The sequence below is a fragment of the Pelobates fuscus genome, chromosome 4, assembly GCF_036172605.1.
Source record: "Pelobates fuscus isolate aPelFus1 chromosome 4, aPelFus1.pri, whole genome shotgun sequence".
NCBI lineage: Eukaryota > Metazoa > Chordata > Amphibia > Anura > Pelobatidae > Pelobates > Pelobates fuscus.
Genome location: NC_086320.1, coordinates 308046782 through 308071321, shown reverse-complemented (window position 1 = coordinate 308071321; position 24540 = coordinate 308046782). Strand labels below are relative to the sequence as shown.

The window sequence follows — 24540 nt, the reverse complement described above, 5'->3', positions numbered from 1 at the left end:
GAAGGGGAAACATATACGCTAACCCCCCAGGGAGACCAAGCGGCATTCCTCAGAAGCCTGCAGGTAACTGGGAGAGACCCAGAGAGGGTACATAGAGCCAGATCTGGCGCACACCGCTAAACCCCCACACACTGCACACCTAAGGCCGTCACAAGTCCCCCACTATGACCACGTAGGTCACGGGGAGACTGTTCAACGCACGACATTGCAAAGCTGGCCCAGACAGGGGAAGTCATGGTCTCTCTTATGACCAGAAGACAAACACATAACACACTCCCCTACAGCCAAAAAAAAAACCAGAGAATGCTCAGAGGTGAGGTAAATGGTTACAATATAATCACTAATTTACCACCGCTGCACGGGGGGGCATTAGCACCTAGTTAACCTGTGACTGGAAGGGAGACCCCAAGCCCAGGGCAGCCCACATATATACTGGTCCACGAGAGGGTCCCCACATGAAGCATCCCCAAACGATGTACCATAAAGATGTAAGCCTACACAGATGGACTGGAATAAGAAATTGTTGACCATTGTCCTTAACATAATATTTCTACCATAAGTTGATATAGTGTGTTTTGTGTGAGAAACCTCAATAAAATACAAATTGAAAAAAATATATATATATATCAATATCTATAAAAAATTTAATATATTGATATTAAATCAAGACCTACATTAGCAAGTATATGGGACATACCCCATATTAATTATAATTTTTAAAAGTTTCTTCTAAAGTTTGCATTCGCTATCTCTTTTGAAAGGGCCACTGTTCATTTTAAACTAGTCTACGGGACACACCAACTGACCAGAACAATAAGTATTTTTGGTAGTGTGACCCATATTTACCCTGTGTCCTCCCTTCACCTTGACTCAATTTGTCTTACCAATAAAGTTTATTTTGTTGCAAACAAAGTCTCCATAGCATTTTTGATTATATTACATATTATACTCCTTGGGATAACATCTCTTTTTACTGTAGTTGGAATTAATAATGCAGTAAAACTAATATATATCCTTATATTGCGTGCTTTATGTTATAGCTTGGCAGAGACTCTGAACCCATGTGACCACGTTGAATAGAATAGGATAGATTTCACTCTGGCTAATAACCAGATTTATGTAATCACAGAGCAAATTTAAAGAAAAGGCCAATGTTTACAGTACAGGAAATGATAGGGGACACTGTGTGATAATGAGACATTATGGTACATAATTGAAGGTTGTGATATCTACTATACCTGATTACAGTTTGGAAGCAATATTTGTCTTATTCCAAAAGAAAAAAAAAAGTAATATATTGCATGACAGCACCTATTCATTATGCTGTCAGGTAAAATAAATTCGTTTTTTCATTTGGGTAATTTCACAGTGTAATGTCTCTGTAAGCGAAGCTTTCATAAAGTGGATAGGAGGGCCACACATCAATTTATTAAGAGGCTGCTTACTAAGATTACAATGTACAAGTACAATTAGGGCTTATTAACTACACTCTAAATATCAAATAAACTACAAAACATAGTCCAACACAGCCAAGTTGGAAAAGTCTCCAATGCAGCTGTTTTCAAAATCAGCCAAGTAGGACTACATTTTCTAAGTTACTTATCCTCTTATCACAAATCTATGTTTAGTAAATAGACATCAATTATGGGCACTGTGTTTAGTGTTAACTCAACAGTAATCCTGCAATTGTTAGGCAAGATCGACCACTAATTTTAAATTTACGGAAAGCAGTTCTATAAAAGAAAATTGTACTTTATTAACACGCAATAAGGTGGTGTGCTAAAATAGTTTATTTGTCAATATATATTTGCACAGTTATGAAATATTTTATCTGATTAGTAAATTACTACTAATTAGGGATCGACCGATATTGATTTTTTTTAGAGCCGATACCGATAATCTGTGTTTGTGTAGTGTGTATAGTGAATGCAGTGAGTGTTTGTGTAGTGTGTATATATAGTGAATGCAGAGTGTGTGTGTGTAGTGAATGCAGTGAGTGTTTGTGTAGTGTGTATATATAGTGAATGCAGAGTGTGTTTGTGTAGTGTATATATAGTGAATGCAGAGTGTGTTTGTGTAGTGTATATATAGTGAATGCAGAGTGTGTGTGTGTAGTGGATGCAGTGTGTGTTTGTTTGTGATGTGTGTGTATAGTGAATGCGGTGTGTGTGTTTGTGTAGTGTGTGTATAGTGAATGCAGTGACTGTTTGTGTAGTGTGTATATTTAGTGGATGCAGAGTGTGTGTGTTTGTGATGTGTGTGTATAGTGAATGCGGTGTGTGTGTTTGTGTAGTGTGTGTATAGTGAATGCAGTGTGTGTATATAATGAATGCAGAGAGTGTGTGTTTGTGTAGTATGTATATAATGCAGAGTGTGTGTGTTTGTGTAGTGTGTATATAATGTAGAGTGCGTGTGTGTTTGTGTAGCATGTGTGTATATAATGCAGAGTGTGTGTGTGTGTAGTGTGTGTGTATATAATGTAGAGTGTGTGTGTGTTTGTGTAGTGTGTGTATGTATATAATGCAGAGTGTGTGTTTGTTTGTTTGTGTAGGGATATCATTTGTGTAAAATGGGGGGATGGAGGGCAAATTTTTCTATTTTACTTTTTTTTTTTATATATATATTTAAATGTTTTATTTATTTTTTTAGTCCCCCCTCCCTGCTTCTTACGAGGGAGGGGGGATATAGTATTCCCTAGTGGTCCGGTGGCATGGACTGTGCAGTGGGGGCCCAGCAGCAAATGCTTACTTACCTTTCCAGCAGCTCCCTTCAGCTCCCCTGTCTAAATCTTGCGGCCTGTGTGCCGCGTGGAGCGTTGCCACGGTAACCCATGGCAACGCTCTGACAGCTGCGGGACTCACGATAATCGGTCGATCCCTACTACTAATGTAAAAATGCAAAAATTTATGTGGATTTACTGATTGGCTGACCACTCTCAGCCAACCAGCAGCGCTGCGGCTTGATTCTGCAACAGCCTTTGGGTTTAGAGATTTTTAGAAAATGGAAGGGCAGATAGGCAGGGAGATTCAATCCAGAAACAAAGATTTTGGGGTTAAATCGTTTTCAAACGGTGAGCCAACTCCAGGGACCTCCTGGCTCTATAACAATGTAATTTCAAATATGTTTCTATGGTGCCTAATCTATTCCTTTAACCCCTTAAGGACACATGACATGTGTGACATATCATAATTCCCTTTTATTCCAGAAGTTTGGTCCTTAAGGGGTTAAGGTTGTTTTCTTCAGCCTTTGTCTCTGACCACAAATAGTAGTAGTGTCCCCTCTTTACTTAGTTCATCTGCAAGGTGTTATCAGCATTCTGCCTCATTAGAGGATTCGGCTTTGAGTTGAAAGCTACCAGGTTAGTCTAGAACTCCACTAACATGATTCTATTGATGTTGGCCAGTGAGCTTATACTTTGTGGCTATACAATAGTATTAAATGCTTCTGTCATTAATGGGAAAACTGTCATCACTTTAATTATTGCTGAAACTGTCCCAGAGTCCATTTTTTACATGCCCTGAGCCTGCGCCTGATATCATAATTTGTAAACACACTATAAGCTGTACTTTTGACCAAATACTCTTAAAGATGGTTGACACCACACAGCAAGAGTGATCCAGGAGATGTACTAAAAAATAATACATATACAAATAATACATAAAAAAAATACAATCTATTATTTTAAATAATTATAAAAATTATGACAGCTTTCATTTAAATTGGTACGATTTGGTGTAGCATGCAGGTAACCTTTTTAAAAAAAAAATAAAAATAATCTACTCTCAGTAGTTATAGACAATAGGCAAATACAAATGTAACAATATAACGTATTTGCAGAATATTGGCACAGTTGATGATTGATATGTGCCCCTTAAATGGAAGCCGTTGCTATACACATGTCTTTAATGCCAAATAGGAAATCAACGCTTGTTTATCTCAGCTACACATGTGCATTATATCATAATCAAATGATTACATAAAACTTTAAGTTCTGCTCAAGAATTACATTTGGCATTCAGTTAAAGATCCCTTGTTTGCAAGTCATTTCTACATAATGCCAAATATAACATTCAATGTTTTTTTTTTTTTTTATTATTATAAAGTGTCTGATCCAAATACATATATTGGTTACGCTTAGTATTACCGAAATGTTACTCAATGTTAAAATAAAAATAAAAAGTTACAAAAATGACTTACACATCCCCATGAACAATTAGACTACATATTCTAAAGCAGACTGATTCAATCTCCCTTAGTGAACTCTCTGCTGAAGTTTATTGACTGCAAGAGGTTTAAACTTAAATACTTTCAGTATAATGACATTAGCAAAAACTTCTTCAAGTTACCTGGGAGAAAAGTGCAAACTTTGTATTTGACCCAAACAACAGCCCCTTCTGTTCTTCCTCTCTCCCTAGAAACACTTAAACCAATTTACTTCTGTTGAATCTAGGACATATCCTGATATATCTTAATAAATATCCTGGCATAGCCGTAGGGCTGTAAAGGTGTTAATTATGATATATGTGCTGATTCCTATTGAATGTCTATGCATCTTTTTCCAGCATGAATAAATGTACAGATACACATCTTGCTTTGCATACTACAGACCTTGGCAACTTGTTGGCATGTTATTTTATCCTCACCCAGCACTGAGAGCTAACAGAATATTAGTCTGTGGTTTTATAAATCTTCCCTGCAGAAGTCACAAAATTTCTACAGAACGGAGTACGCGAGAAATTAGAGGATGTAATTGGAATCTAAAGCACCGCACTGTAAACTACATTTGGAGATTCTATTTTTATTACGTGCGGTGGTTTGAGAATTGATTCCAACTCGACAAGCAAAGTTTGTGCTTTACAGTTTCTGAAATCTTTTAATTTTGTTTTTACAACTCAGTCAGGAATACATATTTTTTTGTGCCAAATTCCAATAATCAAGGGATCTCAACAGTCTAGTCTTCATTCACATGTTCCTTCTGAACAACTCACCTCTGTTTAAGTAGGTTTTGTATTGAGAAAATATGTCCTTCGTGGCTACATTAGCCAGCATACTTTTTTATTTAAATATTTGATTTTAAATATGAATGCATATATATATAAAAATATCTCAAAAAAGGGATAGTGGACCAGTGCTTAATAACTAAACAAAAATAGGGGGCAGCTCGCATAAAATGCAGGGGATTTCCTCAGAAACCCCAAAATAATACAGATAGTGGAAAACAAAAAACTAAAACAGGTTGAACCAAGAAATATAGTTTTATGAACCAGACATAAAAATAGGCTATGGTACTTATAAACCGCAAAATAGAGACATAAGTCTATGCCTTAAATGGAAAAGTCCAAAAACTATACCATGAGGTACAAATTAAATACCACTTGAAGGGGAGCAGGACACAGCAAAACTCCTCAGTTAGAAAATAATTTTCTCATTTGGAGAAATCAGGATAAAAAATATTTTCCTGTACTTGAAGATATATGGACTAAATATTACTAAAACAATTACAAATTAAAAAGACAAAATTTTGAGTATGATATATCTAGTATGTATATCTAAAAATATTCATCAATTTTCTTTGGTTATGCTTTTCCCTGTATTTAGTTACTGTTAGAAATAAGCAACAAAAAACAAGCATTATTTATAAAAAAATTTAATTAATTTTATTTTAGAAAATGTTCGTTACCATTTGAAATTAAAAAAAAAACTGTCATCAATAAACCTAAACAATTATGTATGCAATCCAAATAAATGAATATAAATTTATAATTAGCTGTGCTACATGTAATATTTAAAAAAAAATGTTTTTCAATACTTCTGATGAATTTTGCATCCAGACTTAGTAGAAGGATCGGACATCTTGACAGCTTACAGTATTTACTGTATTTCATGAACTTAAAAGCAAAATCTCATGGGAGATGCTTGCTAGGCCCAGAAACTTGTTTACATTTGACTTAATATTGAGTTGGTATCCTGTCGATTTTAAGAGTTTAATGTTTATTTCTTTTACTTTTTTTTTTTTTTCTTCAATCTTTCTTTATTGAGGCAGTTGAATCATGAATTACAGAAAAAAAAGGAGTTATATTAGTTCAACACAAATCAAACACCTTGTAGGTAACTCCTAGGTATGACAGCCTCTTTTTTTTTTTGCTAACAATACAGAGAGATACACGATAGACAAACATGTCTATATGAGTAGGATATGCAAACATTTTGTCTAAGAACCGAGACAAGACATGATAAGCATTGTATATAATAAATCATGCTGTGTTAGTAATACTCAATGGCTCTGATGAGTAAGAACACCAGTATAATAAATAGCTGTCAGGTATATGTACGATAAAGAGCTGTATACAATTAGCACAGAATAAGCAAATCTGGTCGTATAATGACTTTTGTGGTATGCTAGTAGGCCTACTGCTGTAAGCTAGAGTAGCTAACAGATCATGATGTTGGTAAACGAAAATTAAACAAAACTGAAATTATAATGATATCGCAATGTTGTTCCTTTAAAGCAGATGACTACGGGATGGACAATCCAGAGAAACCGGGGTTAATAATATGGTGTTAATTATGTCGGTAAAGTAGCTTTGCATGCTACTGTACCGACAAGATTGAACAGCCAAGGAAAGAATTCTCCCCACCTTGCCGTTCTCTTTCTCAACCACACGTAGATCATGCCCTTCCTACCCTTCAGACTTTCTCCCTGGCTACTGAACAAGAGGTGGCTGCGCTTCTCCTTTCCTCTCACCCCACCACTTGCCTGCTTGAACCTGTCCCATCTCACCTTATCCGATCTCTCTCCCCGTCTTGTGCCTTCCTTAACAAACATCTTCAACTGCTCTCTCCTCTGGCATTGTCCCTGCTGACATTACACATGCCACTGTAGTACATATCCTGAAAAAAACATCTCTTGACCTGTCCTCCCCGTCTAACTATCATCCCATATCCCTGCTCTCTTCTTCCTCAAAGCTTCTGGAAAGACTTGTCTTTTCCCGTATGTCTCACTTCTGCAATTCCAACTCTCTCCTTGACCCTCTTCAATCTGGCATCCGCCCTCTCCACTCTAGTAAGACTGCTCTTATCAAAGTTACTAACGACCTAATCGCAGCTAAATCCAAAGGCCACTATTCCATACTAATTCGTCTTGATCTCTCTGCTGCCTTTAACACCGTTGATCATGCTCTCCTTCTTCAAACTCTTCAATCGCTTGGTCTCTGTGACTCTGTCCTCTCGTGGTTTTCCTTTTATCTCTCCCAACGCTCATTCAGTGTCTCCATTTCTAATGAAACCTCCTCCCCTCGTCCTGTCTCGGTTGGAGTCCCCCAAGGCTCTGTCCTTGGTCCCCTTTTATTTTCTCTTTGCCAAACTTTCTACCTCATTTGGATTCCACTACCACCTGTACGCTGATGACACCCAGATATATCTCTCCTCCCCAGACCTCTCCACTGCCGTCCTGCAACGTGTCACTGCTTGCCTTTCTTCCATCTCCGATTGGATGTCCTCCCGCTTTCTGAATCTCAGTCTCTCTAAAACTGAGCTCCTTGTCTTTCCTCCTCTTAATACTGATCCTCCTCTTTTGCTCTCCTTTCAAGTTAGTGGTATACACATAAGGCCATCCTTGCAAGCGCGCTGTCTTGGCGTCATACTTGATTCTGGCCTCACCTTTGAGCCTCACATCCAGTGTGTTGCCAAATCCTGTAGATTCCATCTTAAAAACATAGCCCGCATCCGCCCCTTTCTTACGCAAGATGCTACTAAGGAGCTTCTCCATGCTCTAGTAATTTCCCACATGGATTATTGTAACCCTCTCCTAATTGGTCTTCCAAAAAGCTGGATTGCCCCACTACAGTCTGTAATGAATGCTGCCGCCAGACAAATATTCCTCTCTAGTCAGTCCTCTCACACCTCACCCCTCTGTCAGTCCTTACATTGTCTTTCTGTATCCTATAGGAGTCAATTCAAAGTGCTAACCCATACCTATAAAGCACTGAACAATTCTAGCCCCTCTTATATCGCTTCACAGATCCATAGGTATGTCCCTTCTCGGTCTCTCTGCTCTGTCCGTGACCTTCTCCTATCCGCTGCTCGCACCGTATGGTCAACTCACACTTGCAGGACTTCTCTGGGTGGCTCCCTTCCTATGGAATAGCCTGCCTACCGCCATCAGACTCTCCCCTAGTTTTTAATCATTTAAGAAGTGTCTCAAAACCCATCTCTTTATGGCCTCCTAGAGTAACCTCTATCTCACATACCTGTCTCTTGCTCTCTCCTAAATGGCAGCACTTTACTCTCTCCTCCAGCTCTGCTTCACTCCCACCTTATTTGATTGCTATTGCTGTCCTATTGTGTTTTATACCCCACCTCCTATAGACTGTAAGCTCGTTTGAGCAGGGTCCTTTTCAACCTATCATTCCTGTAAGTTTTCTTGTAATTGTCCTATTTATAGTTAAATCCCCCCTCTAATAATATTGTAAAGCACTACGGAATCTGTTGGTGCTAGATAAATGGCAATAATAATAATAATAATAATATAAAAGGGGGAGGCCGAATGTGGACCACAACCCTTAAGTGTGTCGTTACACATGCGGTCAACCGACACCTGTGCTCGTCATCCTACCCCCACAGCTAGACACAGTCCTAGTTAGCCAGAGCTGGCCACTCCACCAGCCCTAGGGAGCAAGAAGGGCCCACATGCGATCCCCACTGATCCTGATGCTCACAGCACTGTGATCAATGTCCCGAGAGGAGCAAAAAGTAATGAGGCGTCGTGTTCGTTGCCTCTGGAGAAGTAGGTGAAGCACTGGGGATTGTCCGCTGAAGATCCTCATCCTGGTGTGGCGGTAGCGTAGCCCGGCCACCTAGGTGTTTTGGCAAGCACTGGCAGGTTGGGGCCTGGCAGACCCATGATACAAGCCTGGATATACCGATATCTTGCGCTGAGACAGGCCCAGCTTGATTCGGTGGTGACCAGGAGGTGAGTTCTGCAGCAGACGAGGGGTCCGGTTCTTCTACTCAAAGCAGCGAAGATCCAATCCAGCCGCACTTCAATAGATTCCAGGGGTCTCGAGTGGCAGTATTTGGTGCATCCGCCATCTTGTGCAAGGCAGTATGGCAGGCCATATGCAGGTAAGTTTGCAGGCTCTCAGGCCCTCCCGCAGTCTAGTGCCAGTATCCACTGAGCTTTTGCCAGGAAATATAGTATTATAGTATTTTTAATACCATAGGGTCAGGAATACATGTTTGTGTTTCTGACCCTATGGTGTTCCTTCAAATAAATATTTTGTTTGGCTGTTGTTACTTGTCTTGTTTATTTTAACTTATCTTACAATGAATTATCTATATAGATCCCCAACACCCCTGTTCACTTTCTTTATCCTTTCTATAGTCCAATAAAATATTTTGAAAAATATATGTAAACTGCAGGTAATTGTACAAGAAATCACTATCCAAAAATGGCCAGGATTAATTTAATGATGCCGTGATAATTATAACACTATTACAAATAAATACAGCATTGGGAAATCATTCCTGCTACTTAATGAGTACACAAAACACTACACAGTAATAATTCATGTTTAATCACATCAAGTGTGTTTAGATTTTCCTTAGGACACATACATTCAAGCCAGTAGTCAAGCAAAAAAATGAAAGGACACTAATAAATTCTGTGGCTTCGTTTGCCATAGCAGCAGGAAAGTAAATCCTAAAAAGTCCATAAGTTACAGTTACATCACCCAACTTTTTAATGTGGTAATACGAGCATAGCTGGCCTTGTATAGGTTTGGTTATAAAAGAAAGATAATAGAAAAAGTCAAATAAAAATCATATCAAGGTTTGTGTTTGCAGTACGATTGTCCATTTGCATTCTTTTCTGCCTGAGAATGATGATGCATGATGTCCTATGAAGGAATACGTATGTTATTAAGTTCAAGGGCAGCAGAAAATGTCAACTATGTAGATTTGATGTATGGCACAGAACACTGATGGTGTTTTTTGGTCTGGGTCAACTACCTCAGGTCAAGCTCAATCACCTAATTCTAATTAGGCTAGACAGTAAGCTTTCACAGTCCCTCTTATTGTGTTAAACCATTTTGAAATAGTTCACCACCAAAATTCTGTCCCCGGATGCTTGTCATGTCACCTTGTCTGTCTTTCCCTTGGCCGCTCTGCTAGTAGGTAAGCACTGTTTTGCAGCCAGTGGTGGGATGAAAGACGTTCTCAGCCTATCCTGGCCAGCAATCCAATGCTTCCCGATGGAAAAAACAAAGGGGCAGTGTGACAGGTGCTTGAGCACAGAACTTAATTGTTAAACCGTTTTAAAATGATTTAACACTGCAGATAAGACAGCACCTAGGTGTATGTATATATACTTTTCTTATCAAAATATATGTATTCTCTGTCTGAATACAATCTTATAAATACTCACTTTCCAGGGGACTGGAAAATCTTGAAACGTCCCCATTATAAGACCACAACTACTTACTGTATGTTTGTTTAAGTCAAATTTTGCCCTCTCTATCTGCAAAAAAAACTAAAATTTACTTACCATAGTAATAAATGCCGTGGAGCCCCGATATACCCTTGGCTACAGTAGTGTTAATAATAAAGAGCTGTCCTTTCTGTGGTTTAATACTGATATTCAATGACGTAGGACAAAAGGTTTGTATTTTCTTTATAAAAACATTCCGTGGCTAGAAAACACAGGCTTCCATTAAGGGGGTGACCTTTGTATGGCTTAATGTTGCCTCATTTGCTCCTTTTATATTTGCTGGAAGTTAAATATTTCTCTGGTAATACAATGAACAAGGTATATAGACTGCGCCTTTAAAATGATAAGAAGGAACAATAAAAGTTAATGTACAGTACATGTACATTAGTCACAAGTTATACAGTATTCAGCGCAAACAAAGCCTTGTGTAACCTTTAATAATAAGAGTTTCTATTTCGGTGTCTGGCTTATTAAAAGGCAGTAATATTTATAGTTCTCATTTGGCTACATTTGAAATTATAACTTTTACTTTCTAACCGCACAACTTGCAGTTTTCAGAATTCATCGACCAGTTCTGCTGCTTCTAGTGGTAACCTGCTTCAAAAGCCCCAACCCGAGTAAAAACATGCAGGTTTCTTTTGGGTATAAAAACCCAGGGCACCTCTAACTGGTGAGCAATTAATTACGAGGCTTATTTTAATTGCATCTGTAACGGATCACCTGGCACCCCGACTGGTTACCTCTGTTGAAGGATGCTCCTAGCACTTCCTGAGGGCTCCAACACAATTTAAAGGGGCAGAAAAAGTACAATAAAATCCAATATGCCCAAACAACGTTTTTAAAGGGCCAAATATTCCAGGGGCCATAGTCACAAGGCAGGAGGCTGGCAATTAGTCCTCTCCAGGCACAAGTGGCGAAGGGCACTGCGTCACAGCATCTTTACTCCAAGATTGAAAGTGACCTACTTGAACCTTCTTTTATGAAGAATTTCAGAAAGCAGGAGGACAGTGGGGCAGAGCAGAAAAGCAGTGGAGTAGAGACTACGGGGTTAGTAATGAATGTTTATGGTGCCGAAGTGTTCCATTATTTGGTTCATTTCCAACTGAAACCAATGAGAGAAACATTCTCCAGCACATGTCCAATGCTCTCTCCATAGAAATAGACTGTGGTCACTCAGACAGGTGCAATACAACCATACGTCTGTCTATTTTTTTTGAATGGGAGATACCTGTGACTGTTCTCCACACCTCCACGCACATGTGAGTGCAACATTGATTATGCAGGTGAACACTCTCTACAGTCTTTGATATTGTCTAAGACCAAAAATAATTTAATAGCATCCAAAAACAATTTTGGTTACAAATTCCAAGACCATCTACATGTGGCATAATAGTAAAAAAGTGTTTTTTACAGTGTCGCTTTAATAGATAGTATGGTAAAATACAATGGCGTTTCAACAGCATGCAGTATATGAATTTAAGCAAAACAAAAAAATGCAGAAAGTACTATAGTGCTCGAAAAGATACTTCATGTTCACATTTAAACGTGATCTTTTATATTAGACGCAATTTATCTGCAAAATTCCTGATAATGTGATGTGTCAGCATATTATGTTTCTACTTTAACCCCATAAGAAGCGATGATGGTCTATAGTGCTGTATGGAGCTATTGATGCTAAGCGAGAAGGTCACTCCATGTTGGCATATGTTCTTCAAGGAACAGATTATCATCAAAAAAGGATATAATCAATTGGGAGATTGATGGAAATCTTATACTTAAAGAAATTCACAAAGCTTAAACTGTAGGATATTTTTGTGGTGGAGGAAGTTAAAGTGACAGGACATTTTTTTGGGAACCAAATTAGTAGACTTGTGCACAAATCCCTTGACATGTGCATAGTCGTCCTTTTGCATACATCATGAATACAATAACCCTAAACCCCCAAAAAGACACAGACACCATATTTAAAGTGGATAAAATATCACGGCTTTAATAAAATATATATGTACAGTTAAACATATCAATAACAAAATGGGTCATTGCCAATCATACCCAATTTTAACATAGACACATGAATTCACCCCAACTTTTAACACTACTATACCCATTGACAATGACCTATAACATAAAATAACAATAATCCATATAAGTCTGGCTAACTAAAATGGCGCCTAATCTAAAATGTCCATTATTAATATTTGATTTCAATTTAAGCCCTCCCCCCCACAGACACCTTATCCAATAAATAGCAACCACTCTTATATGCCTACCTCCTAGCTCTGTCAAGGCCCATTCCCTTAGCTTTGCTGGTCCCTGGGCTACATTCTGTTGCTGTGAACGAATCAAATACCTGTCATTCTTCAGATGAACGAATCGATTCACTAGGCAAATCTAAACAAATCGATTAATTTGTCTACAGATTGGCAGGCATTTGACTTGTTCCGAAAACATTTGTTCACAAGTCTACTAATTAGCATTTTTTTTTAAATCAAAGTTGTAAGCGGAAGTAGAGAGTGAGCATTGTGTCATACTGTCTACTGTCTTTTTTATTTATTAAAATGTAACTCTAATCTTAAACAATTCATATTGCTTATATATTCTGTATATAGCTTTGCAGGGATCTCTGAGAGATTTCTACTGGAATTTCTTTCATCAGAAATAGTGTATAAACGCAAATGTGTTCAGATGACTGGGCTTCATCTGGACACCTACTGAAAGCCATAGAACTATTGGTACTTTGATATATTAAAAGACTACAATAAAGCATGACAACATCTATAGTCTGATAGCATATATGAATTTAACTGTTGTAATGCTAGCACTTAAAGGGTCACCTAGCCCCTTAAAGCACTTTATCTTGCTGAGAAGCTGTATGTGTGAAGAGTGTGTCCTCTTTTTTTCAGTTTGGGAAAATTTCAGATTAAAATAAAAATTGACACTTTTAAAAATTATACTGCTTACTACTTCCTGGCTTTTCAAGCAGACAATAGGCCCTTTTACTTCCTGGTTTGGTTAGCTTAGTTCACTGAACTCAAGAGGCAGCAATTGCTCAGAGCACCTGCTGTGGAAATACGTCTCATTGAGCTGCATTGGGAAGTCTGTGATTGGACAGTAGACAATAGATCTGCAGTTTTGCAAGCTGTTTTTATATATACCTCCAATAAATAAAATGCATAATTAAATGGATGCAAGTTTTCATTTGGGGTATATCTACTTAACCGTGTTTTTTTTAATCTATTTAGTATTTGGGCAATGGCGTATCCATTTAAAAACAAATGTTTAGCTACCGAATGGACCATTAATATAGACCTACTTTTGTTTCTAAACGGATATGTGGTTATCAAACTATTTGTATAACTGCTCATCAAAATTAAGATGGCACTTTCTTAGTGGAAACATTGTAAATTAATAGTAATTTGTAGAGACTGCCTTGAAGCAACAGCATACAGTGGGTATGTGTACTTTATTATTGGGCAAATTTCCCTGGCACCATATAAAGAAGGCATTTTGCCATGTGTCCTGTGAAGTAGATGATGTTATTTGTTACTCAAGATAACACAGCTGTTCGTGAAGAAAATCCCTAATTTGTATTTTACAATTAAAGTTGGGGGATTCTCTAAGCCTCGCAAGTTTTAATGATTCAAAAACGTAATCTAGAGTTAGGTGCATCTAAATTATAACCAAAGTGCACTGGAAATGAAAAAATATGTAAAAAATAAATAACTAAAAGAACAATTGTATACGTATACAGAATAAATTAATCCTACCTTATCCATTGGTATATATAAAAGTTCAGGGGTTAAGGAGACTCTCCTAATAACAATTCACAGCAGTGGTCGGACTTTTACACATAGGGTGGGATAATCCCACCAAAGGTCTCCAAGAAATAAGGTCCTATTCATGAGTAAGTATCTTAGTGGCATGAAACGCGTTAGGCGGCTCTCGTCTGAGTGGTGGTTAGTCTCTCCTAGTTTGTCGTGCCAGTTTTCTGTTTATATTGGAATTCTACAAGAAATGCTACTATTTTATGCCTTACCTTCTGGAGATTTTTTGGGTGGATTGTCTTACCCTATGGGTTGATGACTGACTACTGCTCTTAAAGTGATACTATAGTGTTAGGAATACAAATCTGTATTCCTAACACTATAGTTTCCTCTGTCTCCTTCATCCCCCTTATTTTCTCTAAGAGCAATAGGGACACTGCACCCAGACCACTTCCATGAGCTGAAGTTGTCTTGGTGCCTATAGTGTCCCTTTAATGTCTTAATACAGCAGTTCAATTTAAAAAGTTAAAATTAGTTGATTATTTATATTCAATAGTTGAGCTGCACAGTGGACTATGCAATGGACTTGACTTGGTGCCAGCTGTTAGGCAATCAGCACAAATGTTGCACCCATGTCACACGCCGAAACTTTGAAGTCATGGTCTTCCAACTTGTTTTTTGCTACAGATAGGTTAGACACATTCAGTGTCATTTACTAAACAGTGAATAAAGGGAACTTCAAATTTTAGGCCAAAATAGATAAATTAAAGAAATGAAGTAAACTATGGTTCCACATCAGCTATTTTGGCCTTCAGCACCATAAACACTGATGCCTGCCGTGTCAGTTATGGTGGCAGCATGTTCCTGATGCTGTCTATCAGTTTAGAGTCAAACTGTTGACCAGAACAGAGGGATAGTGGAGCAAATACTTCAAGTTTACCAATAAGACTTTTGTCGGTGTTTGGACTGCATTTATTGACTTCTCTAACAAGCATGCATTAGTTCATACTCCATGCCATATCCAACCTTGTCTCGTGTCTGTATAGTACAGAAGAAGCTACTTCACTCTAGAGTTTTATCAGTCTGTGCAGCACTGAAAAAAGGGCTGATACCCCCGTGAGTCAGATCTGAACTCTAAGTCAAGGTTCAGCCACCCCTAATCCCACTGTACGTAGTGAATTCCTGACAATACAAAGATACAAAGTTAGTGAGTAACCCAAATGGATTCAGCTGACAGCATTGTGCTAATTTTTAAATATGCTATGTTGCCTATTTATGAATCCATTTCATTTGCTTATATGTGACTTGCTTTACAGATATCTGCAACTATACTGAATACTTTTGTTTAAAGTATTTACAGCTTCATGTAGTGGTTATGCTGCCTGTAGTACCCTGGTGCTATCCCTCAGTTTAATACAAAACCTTTTGACATAAACCAAGGGTCTTTTGGGTTCCGAAGGAACTCTGCTCCTCAGCAATATTGTTAATGTGGATTTGCACTTAATGATCAGTGTCAATTTCATCCAACCTGCACGATACTGATTGTGAGCGTATTGGAGGTGAGCTAGCCCAGCAGTTTCAAACAATGAATGTGGTAATTCTGCATAATCAATACGGCCAAAATGGGTGCATTCTCCAGGCACTAGGAAGACTCTTGATTTATAATATATCAAGCAATTTGTAAACTATTTAATATCAAACTAAGACATGGAACCAGCGGACTCTAGCCAGCATGACCACTACAGCAAACTGTATCGGTTAGGTTACACAGAGTCTTCTTTTATAGAAAGATTATTCACTATCTATCAATTCACAAGCTGCAAGAAATATGTTATCACATCTGACACACATTTATCACATTATTACTAAAATGCAGAATCGTTCTTGCCTTTCTGGAACTTAGCTATGTTTGTCATACAGATTCGAGACTCAGATTACCCGTGTGACTTGAGCAGTGTCAACATCGAACAGACAGAACAGAGTGACAACTATACATGTGGTTACGAACTATAAACCTACCCATTAATGGCCTTAATCGACTGATTGCTCTTTCTGCAGAAAACGTCTTGCCAGAATGTGTGTGGCTTCGGTCCCTGGTCCAAATTAACTTTAAGATGTTTTCTCTGTGCAGTTCACTCATAGTATACTTGTTTGTCAGATATATTGAAGGTAGTAGATATTTACTATGCAGTATGTGCAGTATGTAAGTTTATATTTCCAGCTTCAATTCACTTCTATTACAGTGCATTCTTCTCAAAAGCAAGGCGTCTCCGCTTTTCACACTTTCATTGTGAAGATGTAAGACTGAAATTGAGTTAATCCACTCACCGAGGACAGGCAAAAAGAAAGGTGACATGTGGCTGCAATACAGATGATTCTGGCACAGATGGTGTCAAAACTAACTCTTATTCCACCAGTTTAAGGTGAAGAACGTATCAGTTCATTATCAAGGAATGCAGATATATCTTTGAGACTTCAGATACATTATTCTTGAATGGTGTAAGCCCCAAGAAGATTTTAACCACAACGTAATAAAATCCTTCCAATATTTTTTGGAAGGGAACGGGGTCTACTGAGACACTCTCTCTTCCCATCAATTTACACTGATAGCAAGTCAACAAAAAAAAAAAAAGACATGGGCCTTTGAGTATGCAGGTCCTCTTTGCAGTTATTCCTTTCTGATCTGCATTAAAATTGTCCAGAATTGGGATTTGCAACCAACCCTAACATTGACATTAAATATCACCAAGCTCAGGTCCTGTAGTACAGAATGCTTTCTAAATGCTGCAGGGTATTCTGTGTTCCACTACTCATTGTGAGAAACAAGCAAAACCAAACCAAAACCAGGTTTAGCTTGACTCATCAGAATGTATGCAGTCCCTCTACATACAGCTATGGGATTGTGGTCAGAGTGTGCAGAATTTGTATAACATTAACCATAGAAGCAATTTTAGTTGACATAATCATTGTAAAAATGCATCAAAGTTTAAGCCATTTCTCCTCCCAATACAAACATACAATGCTATTTTATTGTCTAGCCCAAGGGTAGACAACCTTTGGCATCCCAGACGTAGAGGTCTACATCTCTCTAATGCTCTTACTGTCATATTGCTGGCAAAGCATCGTGGGAGATGTATCCACATCATCTGGAGTGCCAAAAGTTGCCTACCACTGGTCTTGCCCACAAATGCTCCTTACGCTATTCGGATTATTATTGTTTATTTTCAAAAATTGCCCACTATTTTCAGTTGTCACCTTTTGCGGCAGCAAGAAAGAAGTTCAAAAACCATTATTGATGAGAGATTAAAGGGACACTGTAGGCACCCAGTGCACTTCAGCTCACTGAAGTGGTCTGGGTGCAAATTCCCATCACCCTTAATCCTGAGTATGTAGTTATTGCAGTTTTTATAAACTACAATAATTACCTGCTAGGGTTAACTCCTCTTCTAGTGGCTATCTGCCAGACAGCCACTAGAGGGACTTCCCGATCATTAGACGACTTTTGGTCGTCTAAACGACACTGGACGTCCTCACATTATGCATGAGGACTTCCAGCGTAACCGGAATCCTCATAGGAAAGCATTGAATTATGCTTTCCTATGGGGAGATCCTAATGCGAGCGTGACCATTGCCACGCATGCGTATCAGGTTTTCCCTGTCGCCAGAGGAGGAGCACGGGCAGAGCTGAAGCAGCGCCTAAGGAGATCGGCGCTGGACCCAGGTAAGTGACAGGAGGGGTAACCCCATCTGCACCACGGGGGGGGGGGGGGGGGGGGAGGGGGCCTTGACAGAGGAGGAAGCTATAGCGCCAGTAAAATTAGTTTGTTTTCCTGGAACTATAGTTTCCCTTTAAAAATGTTAATTACTTCATTAGCAATAACACATACACAAGACAAAACAATGCATAGCTATAATATTTACATACACTTCTGATACTTTGATATATTGTTATTAAATATTTAAAGAACCATTAAAGTAGTCTGGGTGCGGAGGCCCTATACTTTTAGTTCGGCAATTGAAATATTGTTGTTTTGTACAAATGGCAATGCTTTCATTGCAGGCTTAAAGGCACCTCTAAAAAACTGTCTTCCTGACAGCCAATAGAGAAACGTCCACCTTGATCATGTGACGTTCGATGTCCATGATGATGGTGAACTTCATCAAACGCTGTTTGCTGGATTCAATTATTCCTTATGAGAAGCATTTGATTGTATGCGCATGCGCTTCTCGTCCGTAATGATTCTCTATCGCAAGAAGAATCAGAAGATCAGATAGCGATGGAGGAAGAGGATCTGAACTGTGACACGATGCTTGAAAAACGGTAAGTTAAACATTTTTTTTCTATTCCTTTTATTAAATTTAAGGAGCCCTATAATCTAAATAGGAAGTATAACACTAAAGCGTTATGAATGCATGTTTGTGGTCCTAACGCTATATTGTTCCTTTGGAATTAAATAGCACTCTAGAAAATCTCATGGTTTGAATAATGCTCCATTCTGCTATAATATAGCTCCATTTTTATATTGTACATAGTTATGTACCATGTGCATATTCAATAAAGCTGTTAATTATTAAACACAATTAAAATGATCTTGTACATTTTCCATAATTACTAGTTTAGTGAAAAACTTTTGTTACCTACAAACAATGAAGAAAAAATAAATAAATAAATAAAACTATGAGAACTACACCTTCCGTCTCCAAGACGACGGTTCATCAACATTACAAAAAAAAAAGGAATTCAGTGTTTTACAACAGATATTTCAGTTCTAACTGGGACTTTTTACAAATACGTTTTGTCCCATTCCACATCCAACAGCAAAAAGCTGGTACAACTTGTACTGGCAAATCCTGTCCCATACACAATCTCTTACGCCTTCATTAAAAATAAATTACTATTCATTTGGAGCCAATTAAAAGTAAAATGAAAAGAGCAACAGTGTGATCACATGAGGGGAATTCTCCAGGCCTGCTGTTCAGGAACATAGCGACAGTGCTTGGTAATCCCAATAAGATTGATGACCTGAAAGGCCAAGATATCAAAGACCACTTCTGCCTGACTAATGGTATAAAACAGATTTATTGTAGCAGCCCCCCAAGGACGAGTAACTAGTTACCTATCAATCCCAAATAACAGCAACAGGAGCAAAATCTGTAAGCGTGGAGGCCTTTAAACAAGGACAAGCTAGCTGCACTTGCAGCATATGAACTTCAAAGTTGGCAAGCGCCCAAGTGTCTGTAAATGCCCATGGTGGGAGGAGGGGGGCGGGCATGTAAGTAACTAGGTTAGTTTACACAAAAATGTCTGCAATAAAAGACTGGCTGGCACACTTTCTCATCTGACCTGTCTCTCTGAAATATTTTCATGAACAATTCAGGACGCCCTGTAAGCAGCAAAGAGCACGCTGTATTCTTCAGGAAAACTAAAGGAAGACAAAATAAATCTTTGCTGATCACAAAGTTAGTTTTTTTGGAGGGATCACCGGCTGGGTCACCCTTATTGAGACCAGCATTTTCAAAGATCCCAGAGACCTCAGGAGTTCAGAACCCTCAAGTTAATGGTATAGAATTATATAGGAGAATGTAAACATTAACACTGCCAAACTATTGCGTAATGTTCAGAATATTATCACTTTGATCACTAGTTAAACACGGAATTGTGTCAATTCCAAACTGAATAACAAACTTTAAGCAAAAGGTGCTGATTTAAAAAAAAAAAATTCAAACTCAACTCTAGTCACAGCACAGATATTTTTGCCCACGTTTTAAAATTCAATTTCCAATTCAGTAAAATCCATTGTTTAGTGAATAAGCCCCATAATCATGAATCTAAAATCCCAGGTGAATTTAAATCCCATTATGGTATTCACAACCTGTCATGGTATACAAGTCAATGTCCCTACTACGTTTTTATCAAAAGAAAATAATGAACAAAGTGAACTGACACAACACTGGTATTTTTTTCTTTTAGCAGCACTAAAATTCTAAACGATAAAAAAAAGTTCTAATGTTCTAAAAATCCAATTCTTACATTTTTACTTTCTATTGTATAAAATATATCCCAGTATTTTCTTACATGTCGAATGGCAGTATAATGGGATAGTACAAGCATCCTGGCTTCGTCAGACAGTGCTGTATCATACCTTGCCTACGGGTCTTTCACTCTGACACAAAACACCACACACACGAAAGTGGTAAACATTTCAATAGCAACACAAGATTCAATTACAAAGAGGCATGTTTATACCGTTTTCAATCCCACGCATCTTTCAAAATGGCCCTTTCTAAACATCATTAGAATCCGAGAAAGTGTCTAAAGCAGTGTGTGCAACAGTAATGCAAACCCTCCTATAGAGGACACCCACACACATGCTATGTGCAGTACAGTATACAATGTGTCTGGTGAGCTGTCACTACATTCTGTCCTACCGCAACGTTCCAAGGGGATACTGCAAGCTTTATACACATACAGTACAACAATTCTACTGTCTCTATGCTGATCAGTCTCCCCTTCTATATCAGATATTGTACCGATAGACCCATGGGCAGAGGGAGAGAGAGACATTTCCCTGTGTTACTGGAGGATCAGTCACTAGAGAAACTAAAACCTGTTTACAAATGGAAAGGCAGGCGTCAAACATAATGAGAGGATGTCACCTTGTGCCTACCCTGCCAAAAGGGACCTGTGATATTATTGCACAATCTGGGTACACAGGATACTTTTCTAGTAGAATCTGCACTGTGGCCATAGCTGGTGTAATCATTGCATGGCACCCCACAGGGTCCAGGGCCATAGGGCACACACGGGAGCCTGCCTGGACTTACACATGTTGGGAATAAGCAGAAAATAAGGGGAAAAGCTCTCACCTGACAGTCAGATGCAGCAGAACAGGCAGCAGGAGGAGGAGAGGTCTACAGCTGATCCTGCAGCAGGGCGCTGGGCTGTCCTGAAATGACCCTGCCTGGGTAGGACGAACAAGGATAGGGAGGGCGGGGGAGAAAAGCATGGGGAGGAGGGGACAGGCAGCAGCCTCTGCTTCCCATCTATACAGAGCTGACACACAGAGACACAGCATGCTCCTCCTCACACGCACACACACACACAGGGAAATAGACAGACAGATCGCTGGGCTTATCAACAACCAGCAATGCTATTTTATTTATCAGAAATATCAAGAGAGAAGGCAGTGCCAGCCATGACAGGGGGCAGACAGTGGGCTGTGTAACTTGTAACATTGTAGCTGTAGGATGTTAGGTGATGGTGACAGGGCTTGCATGGGAGCAGGGATCCTGGTTTGGTGCCATGTGGGACTAGACCCGGCTTACTGTCAGTGAATGGGGAGATGGAAAGGTTACAGGAGTTCAAATGGGCATTGCTAGAAATATCTCCATTCCAACAGGGGCCTGTGGAGGTGCAGGGCTGTGTGCCAGCCTGGCAGTGTGACATGTGAGGCTCCAAGCTGTGCAGAGCAAGTGTAGAATACAGGTAGCTCTCCAGCTGTTGTAGAAACAGAAATATTGTGAGCCTCGGTTGTATCTGTTATATCCACCCCCCCCCCCCCCACCCCATTCCCAAACACCAAATATGATGGTGCTTCTGGGTACAGCAGTGAGCAACACTGCAATTCTGTACTCATAAAGCAGAGAGAACCGGAGATGCTGTGGACTGTAACTCTCATCACTCTCAAAGACAGACTTTGCTGGTATTTATGGACACTACATGTCCTGTTGAAGGCAGGTGCCCCTTAGTCTAACATCTTATATAACACTGAGACACTACAAACCTCTCATTTGCAGTGTCATTAAATGGGTGCTCCAGGCTGAAATCATTGCATTTATGAAGGGGGAGTCAAACTTGCTTGTTATTGGGGCCAGATAGTGCATTGAAGTAGGAATGGGGAGCCCAAAGCTATACATACACACAGGCACAAACATTGGGCACAAACAATGGACCTCATATAATGTGGTACATGGAATTTATTATTCTCTTTTACAATGACCAAATGGGGAAAATGTGATTATGTGTACATATAGTGTCCCTATATGTGGGAAATATCAGTATGTTTGGGTTAGTATTTCAGTGTTTGGGTGATGTCAGTATGTGTCTAGTTTGATCCCTTTGTATGCAATGTATGTGAGTTTGTTGGTGTTCGTGTGTATCTAATGTAAATATATGAGTATGTTGATGTGTCTGTGTATGCAATTTCATTGTGTGTATTACAGTGTACCTCTGTGTGTGCAATTTAAGGTATCGCTGCCCAGCTACCTTCATTATCTCTCCACAGCCCCTCATTATCTTTCTTCAGGTCCCCATTATCTCTCTCGAGCACCCCATTATCTCTCCCAATTATCTCTCACCTGCTCCTCCATTATCGCTCCCCATTATCTCTCTCCAAATGATCTCTCCCCAGTATCACCATTATCTATCCCAGTTATCTCTCAACAGCCCCCCATTATTTCTTCCCAGTTCCCCCTATTATCTCCATCTTTCTTCATGTAGTGTGGCTGAACTGTCTGTGCAGCCTATAGCCCTGCACAACTGGCAGTAGGGCTATGAGTAGGGGGATCGGGGGGGCGGGGGGGGGGGCAGAGGAAGAAAGTGACGTAACATCAAATCTCTGCATCAGTTTCACTATCCTTTATGGTTGCACAGAAAAGAGAAGTTCTGCACAGACATGTCGGCCACCCTACAGCATTAACCTTAGGCTCATGGATATTTAGTTGGCTGTTGGTTTGTTGAGCTCCCCAGCCAGCCTATCCATGCCTGTACAGTCAGTGAACCACATCTAGTAGCATTTCCTCCCCTCATTCTCCCCCAGTTAGAGTCCTCCAGGGCTCGGTACTTGATCCCCGTCTTTTCTCTTTACACTGCTCCTATAGACACACGTATTAATTATTTTGCATTCCATTAACAATTGTATGCCGATAAGACCCAGATATACCTCTCCTTCCCTGTCCTCTCTCCCGCTGTCCTAGAATGTGCCACCAGTTGCCATCTCTTCTCCAACCGGATGTTCTTCCACTTTCTAAAACTCAATATTTCTAAACTGAGCTTATAATAATATACCTCAGTAGTCACTCTCCCTGTAAGTTGATAGTAAGACCATCTTCTAAGCTCGCTGCCTTGGCATTATCTTTGACTATGGCCTCACCTTTACACTTCATTATTATTATTATTTTATTATTTATATAACGCCAGCAAATTCCATAACGCTACAGCGCTCCAGTCTGTTGCCAAATCCTTCCAATTCCACCTTAGAAGCATTGAACGCATCTGCCCCTTTCTTACTCAAGTTGCTACTAAGGAGATTGTTCATGCTTTTGTAATTTCTCACGTTGACTACTGTAATTATCAAAATTGCCTCCCCAGAAACCATATTGCCTTTCAACAATCTGTAATAAATGCTGCTTCCACGCTTTTTTTTCTCTCCTGTATTTACTCTCCCATCTCAATTGTTTTTAAATTTCCCCCTTTATTACATTGTGAAGCCATGTGGAATGAGTTGGTGCTACAAAAATGCTAATAATAATAATAATAATAATAATAAGACATGGCATCCCTGTTATAGATAATATCATTTATCTCTCTCATTCTCTTGTGCTATCACAAGAAGTCTGGTCACATGAATGCAAGCCAACACCCTGACAGCCTGATTTATATACTATTCCACCTCAATGACTCTGTGTGCTTCTATTGGCCAAGTGTCAGTGACAAAATCACCATTAATTGGCTGTCCTCTAACATCGATCACAAAAATGTGCTCATTTTATTTGACAAGGAATAGTGAAACCAAATTGGGCAAGCAAGTATTACATTGCACAAAAGGAATTAGCGTATTGGTCAAGATTCCGGTAATTATTCACGTAATTTTCCCTCCCTCTCTCTTGTTTTGCCACTTTTCAGAAATCCGAATCACTTTGGCACTTCGGCACTTCAGAGCTTCGGCACTTCTGAACTATCGAACTTCGTCACTTTGGAACTTCGGCGCTTCGAAACCTCAGCACTTTGGACATTCGTAAACATCCGAATGTCATGAAATTTTTACGAATGTACATTCGGAACGAAACTAATTGCACATGTCTATAATTTATCATGGGCCTGCGAGCCACCTTGAATCTGTGATATTGTTATAAGGTATATGTGTACTATATCTGATTCCACTAATAAAAATGTTTTTGAGAAAAAAAAATGAAGTGACAGTTCTTTAAATTTATTTAACTTGTGCACATCCACATTATATAATTAGCCTTGTAATTTATTTCCTGGCATGTTAAGGTGTTTGAACCAGA

At 39.1% G+C, this 24540-nt stretch overlaps 1 long non-coding RNA gene across 1 annotated transcript in view; it reads right to left on the bottom strand.

The window, feature by feature from the left end:
- LOC134608057 (uncharacterized) overlaps positions 1–21191 on the bottom strand; it is a 131986-nt gene extending 110795 nt beyond the window's left edge. The window contains exon 1 of the long non-coding RNA XR_010090712.1: positions 21118–21191. This is a non-coding gene — a long non-coding RNA (uncharacterized LOC134608057). The remainder of the gene's footprint in view (positions 1–21117) is intronic.
- Positions 21192–24540: the final 3349 nt, after the last annotated feature.